The 9,258-nt window shown below is 29.8% G+C and overlaps 1 non-coding gene and 1 pseudogene across 1 annotated transcript; both read right to left on the minus strand.

Annotated features, from left to right (window-relative positions):
* Nucleotides 1-276: 276 nt before the first annotated feature.
* Nucleotides 277-6,801, minus strand: LOC149227058 (leucine--tRNA ligase, cytoplasmic pseudogene; annotated as a pseudogene).
* A 2,013-nt stretch (nt 6,802-8,814) lies between these two features.
* On the minus strand, nt 8,815-8,918 carry LOC149227059 (U6 spliceosomal RNA). Its single transcript, XR_016248591.1, has one exon. It is a non-coding gene; the product is annotated as a U6 spliceosomal RNA (small nuclear RNA).
* Between the last annotated feature and the right edge of the window lie 340 nt (nt 8,919-9,258).

A 9,258-nucleotide genomic window follows, 5' to 3' on the forward strand; every position in this document is an offset into this window, starting at 1 on the left:
ACTAAATCTAAATGCCCCTAAGGTTTTATAGGTTTTTGAATCTATTTATAGAATCAAAACATATTTTTAGTATCTAGAAATCACATTCTCGCCCAAAAGTGGCCCAAAATCCCCTCCTCAATAAGAACTTCCAATAGGTTTGTCCTTCAAAGAAACCAATTAAATGCCTTGGTTGGAGCTTCTACCCTTATCATACTTTTCTTGGAGAATACTCAAGAATTATTCTTTCAAATCGTCATACTTTTATGCGACATAGAGTAATCCTATAGTTGTATTTTACTCTTCAAATATTATCGCAATGTTTGTTCGACCTTTCTTGGAGTTATTTAGTGCAAATATTTTCTTCCAAAGAATCTTCGTCATGGAAACAATTGTAACTTAATATAGATATTTATTGGCTCACTGAAGGGAAAGATCAGGGATATCTGCAGTTGGCCACCCTGATTTGAATACAAATCCATCCTTCTTCAAAACCTCTTTCCAAACATGTTCTGCATAATCAGGGCATATGGGAGTGATTAATCTTGTTTGGACATCCATGAATATCCATAGTAAGTCTATATTTATTCCCCCTAAAGCACAAGAAAGTCTATACTCATCTCGAGCAACCTAAAGATCATTGAAAACTATATTCAAGCCCCCCCTAAACATCATTTAATTGTAGTTGTGTTTAGTCAACTTGACTATAATGTTTATTTCATTAGAAAATACCCAATTTGAAAAAGTTGAAGGAGGGCCTTGCCTTAAGGACAACTTTGTAGCCAAAATATCCTCCATCCATGCAATATCTTTTGTCAAACAGAGAATCACAACATTGGTAGTCTCATAAACAAAATTGGCATCTCCATGCCATCTCATGCATCAACCAAATAAACTTAGTGGCATATGGAGAGAAGTTTTTTATTGCCTCATGTAATGTTTTGAAATTTCCTGTAGACTTTGACATTTTTTTTCCAAATTCGACATAAAGTTCCCATTGCATCTAAATGAATGGGGCCATTTGTCCTTAGGGAATATGGCAGTGTGATTGTAAATACAAAATATCAAATGGTTATAATTAAATAATTATTGGATACTCACAAATAAAAAGGATACCAATATTCAAACTCTTTCTTCATGTGTTTCAAGAGATATGAGGGAATTTCTGATTGTGGGTCCCTCAAGGAATATATAATCCCAAACATAAGTTGTCATTTACTATGGCTTGATTAGAGCAACATTCCTACAATAATGTCCCCATTTTTCTAAACATGGGAAGTTGTGTAAGAGGCCATATCTATTGTGTAATTTGATATTATGACTCAATGAGAAATTTTCCATCCCACTAAATTCTTGTTCCAAGGCCAAATGATATGGAACAAACCCATTGATTAAGCCAACTTAATATATGCTTAAATCCATGCCTAGCCTCATCATAATACAACTCCATCTTGGTCAAAAACTCCGCTTCGTTTTCTTTCCACTCAATTTCACCATAAGTTATGAATTGTTGGTCAGTAAGGGCCACAATGCATTCATCACATGACATAGAGATTACCTTTTTTCACAGGCTCGCTATACATGACTTCCTCCCCTGTCTCCAAAAGACTTTTCTTGATTAGAGGTAGAATTTCTTCTTGAAATTTTGTGCCCTTGAACTCCCTCACTAACATTATTCCATATGTCAAATCTATAGGATAAATTAATCTCTTTGTCTTTGCAAGTCTGCCTTTGTAATTTGGGCCCTTGATCTTCAAATCAACACATACCTTTGTAGATGACTTGTCCCCAAACTTTGGAGTGTTAATTATATGGATTACATTAAGTGGTAAAACCCATTCATCCTTCACAAGGAACTGGGATCTAAGGGCATGTTTTAACTTTAGATTCGACAAGGCCATATAATTGTTTGTTGAATCACCGGGGACACTAGTTACTATTCTAGTTCCTTTGTATGTTACAACTATGTGCATGGGAAGGGCATACACAACCACATTGACTACTCGAGGCGACTTCAACAATAAACCAATCAAATCATGGCCAGATAGCTCTAACAAGCATGGGGGATTTTCAGGGATCTTATACATATGTTTATATGCAAGATTGAGGGAATTACTCTCAGTGATAATAAACACATCAAAATCATTGATTTCAAATGCACCATACTCACCAATCCAAAATAAATGAAAAAAAAACTACATATAGAATGGAGTCAGAGTTGAATAATTTTAAGGTGGTTGCATATATCTTAGCATTCCACAGTAGAACATACTAGGATAGGAATTGTAAGTCGCACACACAGCCACCACCACAAGATAACTAATCATAAAATCAAATGGATCACAAAGAGAGAGAGAGGATGAAAACAAATGAATCTTACCAACTTATGTCCCAAAGCTATATTGATTGAGTTCTAGATTGGTATGACTTTGTCATATGAAGAGTTTAAATATTTGTTCTGATTTAAAACGTACTCATACACATTACTGAGAAGTAGGATAATGACTTCAATGATTTCATACATCTTTTACCAGTACTAGTCCTATGTTACTGCTCACTAGACTTGGCATATATCAATAAGAAAAATATTTCAAATCTTACTCAGAAGCATGATATACTCTAGATTATGCTTATGCACATGTCAACAAGCAAATTTATTAATTATGGAGCTTATTTATAGTATGTTACTTTTCTAAGAAATCATTAAGGGTCTACCCTATATGAATAGGCCCAAAGCACTTTACCCAAGACTCCCAAAATTCAAGGGAATTCAAAGTAATGGTATACATTGGCAAGTATTCAAGAGTGTATTTAGTAGGAAATAACCTATATTATAGGATTTATTTTTTATTCCTTTTAATACAAAGGACCTTGATTTCTTTTCCATAATTTTACAATTGTTTCCTCCACATTTATGATTAATCTATTATCCTTTCGAGGTATCTTTTGCAATAATAGTCTCATCAATTGTCATTTCCTCCACATATAGAATGGTATCCTTTCTAGGTATCTTCAGCAATAATGGTTTCCAAACTTGAATCATATGACATTCATTCAATTATAAAAGTACAAACGTGTCCACTTTTCTAAAAATTATATTGGACCCATCAACTGTGTTCAATCTATGTTGATTTTTTGGAGTTCAAATAATATAAGTAGTTTGTTGTTGGCTTTTGCATACCCTTAGTTTGTGATGACTACATTGTGTTCTGAGTAGTATTTCATTCAAGGTCACAACCAAACAATCACCAAATTGGTGTATGAGATTCCTTTGTTTGTAGGACAAGGAATCCAGTCTGAGTAGGAATTTGACTGTGAATTCTACATGGTGTACATAATCTACCCCCTATTGATTTGAACATGTGACTTGAATTAATTTGACATTTGTTTTCAAAAGTACTATATATTTAGTATTTAAAAAATATTTATCAAATTATGTTTACCAAAATATTTACCAAATGATGTTTTTCAAAGCAAGATTTATATGTAATTTGTTATTGTCAAATAAGAATATGTATACATACGAAAAAGAGAACACATCATATTTGCATTGAAGAGGTCCGGGTCATTGCAGGGATTGATCATTTCCATCACTGTAAGTTTAGGGAGACCATAGAAATTCAAAGGAGGCCAAGCAATTTGAATAGAGATGATGGTTGGAAAATTAGTAGTTGTTGAGTCCCTACCTTGCCTTCCTAAGTTGTTTTTTTTTTGTTTACTCTAATCTCCTTAATTAATTTAATCCTTTTAATCCTTTTAATTACTATTAACACTTTAACGTGTTAATTTTAATTTTAATCTCTTTCGTAATATTGACTTTCTCTTTGCACAAATTAAATGTTGAGTTGTTCATTTATTTGATGTGATTTATTTAATTATGTTTTTAAATTTTATATCATTTTTATTTTTTTTATTTTACCTTGGTTTACTCGCTTTTTACCTCAATTTAGATTATTTAGATTTATTTTTTTGATTATTTAATTCTAACCAAAATTATTATTCTATTATTATTTAATTTTAAATATTTCTATTTTATTATGGGTGTATGATTTATTATATTAGAATTTTCCTTCTTGATTAAATATCATTTCTTGATTCAAAATTAATAGTTATATTCTAACAACTACATTTATTATATTAAAATATTCTTTATTAATAAATAATATTTCTTTAGTCAAAACTAACTGTTATATTCTAATGGTTAAAAATTAGTTCTCTACATTGCTATCTCTATTTAATCTAATGTCAAGCTCTAATTCTCCATCTTGTCCTGATGATCAACCACACTAAATGGTACGAAACGTGTCGACACAATGTTCTTGATGTGATTATTACTGAAAGATTTCTCAACACTCAATGATAATCTTTTATTTATATATTTCCAAATTAACATTATAATTAATACAATATTTTAAAATTCTATTAGTTCTAAAATTCCAACTAATAGATCATATTTTTTATATAAGATTCATTAGATGTCCAAATTTGCTCTAACAATCATGTAACTCTAAGCAAAATACATATGAAAATTTGCAAAAATAAAATGATAAGTAAACTTTATGTATTTTAATTTATGTTGTGTTTTTTAAGTAGATAATTTTTGTAAACATTTATTAACTATAATTAATATGAATGATTTAGGTTGGAACATTATATTGTTTTTGTTTTTGGTCAAAAGGTTGACTTTCAATTACTTTTGATATTTTTGAACAAATTCTATCAAGTTTATTAAAATTTTGAAATAAATAAGTATTAAACTGAATATTTTGAAAATAAAAAAATAATTTTGAAATATCTTAAATTTAAATTTCTATTTTTAATTGGTTCATTTGCAAAAAATGACTAATTTTGTGTGGTTTAAAATTGAATTGTCAGAATTTTTTTTTGTTTTTTGTATTTTGTTTTTGTTTTGTTTTTTTTTTTTTTTCGTTTTTTGTTTTGTTTTTTTTTTTTATGTTAAAAAAAATATCCATGCCACCAAATATTAATTAATTAATAGAAGACATGTCAAATCTCAATACCTATGAAATTTTGATTCTCTATGTATGAAGGGTTTGTCAAATTTATTGTTTAATAAGTTAACTATTCTATGTATGAAGTGTTTGTCCAATTTATTGTATAATAGGACAAGCAATGAATTCAACTTTAAATTTTCAAATATCTTTATAATGCCGTCAGAAATATCTTTTTTTAATAATCATATGAAATTGGAAAATGGCATGCGTGACGATAATGGAATTATTAAAAAATAATGTTTTGTGGTTGTCTCGAAAGAAATTAAACCAAATTATTGTATAAGTGTAGCATGGTAGTGTAGCATGGTTGTGTCTTTTATGAATTTGTTATATGGTTAAATAACTATTTCTTAAAATTATTGTAATTGTTATTTTTTTTTATATATTTCTTAAAATTATTGTAATTGTTATTTATATATATATATAATTTCATCTATAAAACATGATATTTATTAAATTTATAAAAATTATTTTTCATGTGATAAAATATCTAATTCATAATTTGAAAGAAGATTAAATATTTTATATTCGTTATTATTAAAATCAGGTAAATTAATTCTGGTTAAAATTGTAATTTTGGATTGTTTTTGGTTTTGGTTGTAATTTGACATTATATTATTGCAAAAATAGAGTACAAAGAGTTTTCCTTCGTGATTGGTGTTGTCCCGCAGGGAAACCAACCCACGAACACCAATTTAGAGTTTTCAAATTACATATACTCTGCTTGACCAGTGTGTCTTTCAAGACTATAGACAAGTTTGAGCCTAGATTATACAAAATTGCAGTATTATTCTGACCATGACTGTCAAACTTCAAAATTCTAAAGATTTCCAAATACATAATTTTACTTTACGACAGAGAGATAATTCAGAAATTGCAGGAACTTGGAAAATAAGTGAGGATCGTTCATGGGCCAGAGGTTGCGACTAGTTTCACAAGAGTTTTTCATTGACAAAGGGCCAATACCATCTTTGCAAAGGATTTTAGGGTTGATGACATCATTTCCATAGTTGCACCATAACACTGCTACCCCGTTAATGTTGTTGCCAGACCGGTCCCACAATGTTGTCCAAACTGTGATGCCACTGCTACCCTAAGCCTTCTACTCTAACTTGGCCCTATCATGAGCCCTTGTCCCTAGTAAAGCACCAGACTCCACTCGGACCCTTTTCATCCAACAATTGATGGACAAGCCTGAGTGTTAATATTGGCCAGCGGATATAAGGCAGTGCCCTGTCTCGTATGGTTTGAAGAGTCACTTCACGAAACTGCTACACCAATTCACCTCTGAGTGATGAGGGTGATTAACTGGTGGAGGGCAAAGTACCAGTGGAGGCTGTACCTTCGACACCAAGAGTGTGCAGGTGAGAATTCAATGAATTTGCTTGAGTGTTATCACTCCCACCATAGGCTAGAGACGTTGAGTGTAAAAAGATAATCGCAGGGCTAGGTTTTTCTCCCATGGAGACCACAGGAAGTTAGTTACCCTTTACACATTCCATGACCAGTGAATTGCAGACCAATTCTCCAGACATAAGATAAAACTAGGATGCCTATCGTCGGTGTTGAGTCGGATTTCGAGAGAACAACCACTATCATGAGCATGGTTGCAGCTAAACACCATAGCCTTCAACAACAAAATTACCTCACTGAGCTCCATGCAGAGATTTGTATGTAAAGCAATTCCACACGCGCTTGCATTAATATACCATGGGATGATCCGAAGCAGGCTGATAAGATAATAATGGTTTCCCATCATGCCAAAATTATCGATGTGCTCGTCGACTGGAGTGGGGATGGCTTGCATCCTGCTAGAGTTAAAACCAAGGTACGCCAGGGCTGGGGATGACACATGTCGATCTAGCTGGCGTCAAATTTCGCATAGGGTAGTCTTTTCATTATGATTTCCCTCCATTGGCACCCGCGGTGGGGGTTGCAATTTTGGATTGTTGAAATTATTATTTTTGATATAAAAAATGAATTCAACACTATCAAACATTTTATTGCAATCACTATTACACTTGGAATTTATATAATGAATGTTAACAACATTTGATATTTATAATTTCATCAATTCAAAATGATATCTATAGGATTTTGTGGTAAGAATGTTTGGTGTCCCCTCATGTTATTATACTTGCGTGAGGTAGGTTATATTGTTTTTTATTTTGGTAAAAAAAACTTTGACCTTCAATTAGTTTTGAAAATTTTAAACAAATTCTATGAAGTTCATTAAAGTTTAAAAATAAATAAATATTAAACTATATATTTTGAAAACTAAAAAAATATTTTTATATTTATTAAAATATGATTTTTTCTTTTTTAATTGGTTAGTCCCTATTTTATGTGGTTTTAAATAGAATTATGAGATATAAAAATTACACTAAAAAAAAATTATACCTGCTTTTTTTATTTTGGTAAAAAAAAACTATGACTTTCACTTAATTTTGAATTTTGTAAATAGAATCTATGATGTTCATTAAATCTTAAAAAAAATATATATATTAAACTATATATTTTGAAAATTAAAAAATATTTTATTATTATTTAAAATATAAGTTGCTCTTTTCTAATTGGTTGATGCTTATTTTTATGTGGTTTTAAATTGAATTATGAGATATAAAATTTATATTAAAAAATAAAAAACATAAAAAAAGTTTTTATTGTCCAAGTGTTATAATAATGTTTGTTATTGTAGTCTTAAATTATGGTGGGCAACTATCCACATGACATTCTGTTGTGAAAAGACTGCAATAACAATCATTATTAAAGTTTATTGGAGTACTTTTATGTCATTATATTTTGTCCTTTTTTTTTTTTTTAATTTAAAAATAAATTTCTAACCACAAATTATATAGAGTTCATCAACTATATAGAAACAATATTTTGATATCAATTTACTTTCAAAATGTACTTTATAAAAATAAATACATCCAAAATAATTATAATATATTATTTTTATATATACATCCAATAATATATAATGAATATCCTAAATTTTTTTTAGGATACTTATATAAAAATAAAAAATAAATTTAAACAATATATCAATTACATTTATATACAAATAACATGAAATTTAAAGAAGTACGTTTTCCAAGAGTTGTTATGAGTTGTTATTGCCCACCATTATTTATGTTTTCTTCAACACTTTAATAAGTAGGAGAAAAAATGTTTATGTGCAAATTTAATTATATAATTTTACTTAATATTAATAAGAAATTAGTAAAAAAATATTAATAATAAATTAAAATGGTTATCAATTCAAACAACAAATAACTATGTAAATAAAGCAACTCCATTTTTAATATTTATATTTTTCATTTGTAATTGTGTATATGCAATTTTTAGTTCTTTATTGTTGTTACTTTAATTTAGCTATCAATTACTTTTGCACAAGAGGCATGTATTAAGCAACAACGCTTCATATTACAATTGTTAAAAATATTTATGTGGAGTCGATATGAACTCATCATCTATTATTGAGTTATTATAGTGTGAATGCCCATATATCACCTATATAATAAAAAAATATACTTTATAAATGATGAGTATTAAAATATCCAACCCGTTGATTTGACGTTTCAATTTTTAAGCAACGTTTCATATTTTAGTATACCCATTTGCAATTGTGTTTAGGGTCCTATGAATCGTGATTCACGATGTGGTTGCATTTAAGCTCCTATGATGTGACTGTGGTATTGTGAATATCATTTCTTTAGTTATCCGAGCTATTTAATTACAATAAAGATGTCGAATGCTCATAATCTTGTTGATGTTCCTGCCACCTGCGTTGTTTTTTTTTTTTTGAAATTCTAGTAAAATTTTGGACCATTTCTCGATTTGTGCATGTCATCCTTGCAAAGGATCCATGCTAATATTCTGTGTATCATTTCAATTTTATTGGATGAATTTGCATCATTCCATGTCGAACCGACTTTACTGTAGTTGAAGGCTTATATGCTAATTGGTCTTGTCACTTAAATTGGCTTTAGTGAAGTCCAAGGCTCGCTTGATAATGATCTTGTTGATTGAACTTTGAACTAGATATACTAAAGTGGATCATTTGATTTTTTGATTCACCTACAATTTGCAGAGGGGGCACACTAGTACTAGCAGTAAATACTACCTCAACGTTCACAAAATCCTTGCCTCCATTCTTTCTTGATCTACACTTTTTGTTTGCAAATGTTGTGATTAAATAAAAAATGGATATTACAAGCCAATCTTTCCAACACTCCCCATCATGAGGTTTGGGGAACCT

This window comes from Pinus tabuliformis, chromosome J (assembly GCF_031772625.1).
Source record: "Pinus tabuliformis cultivar Carrire ecotype Pingquan chromosome J, CPIR1, whole genome shotgun sequence".
Taxonomy (NCBI): domain Eukaryota; kingdom Viridiplantae; phylum Streptophyta; class Pinopsida; order Pinales; family Pinaceae; genus Pinus; species Pinus tabuliformis.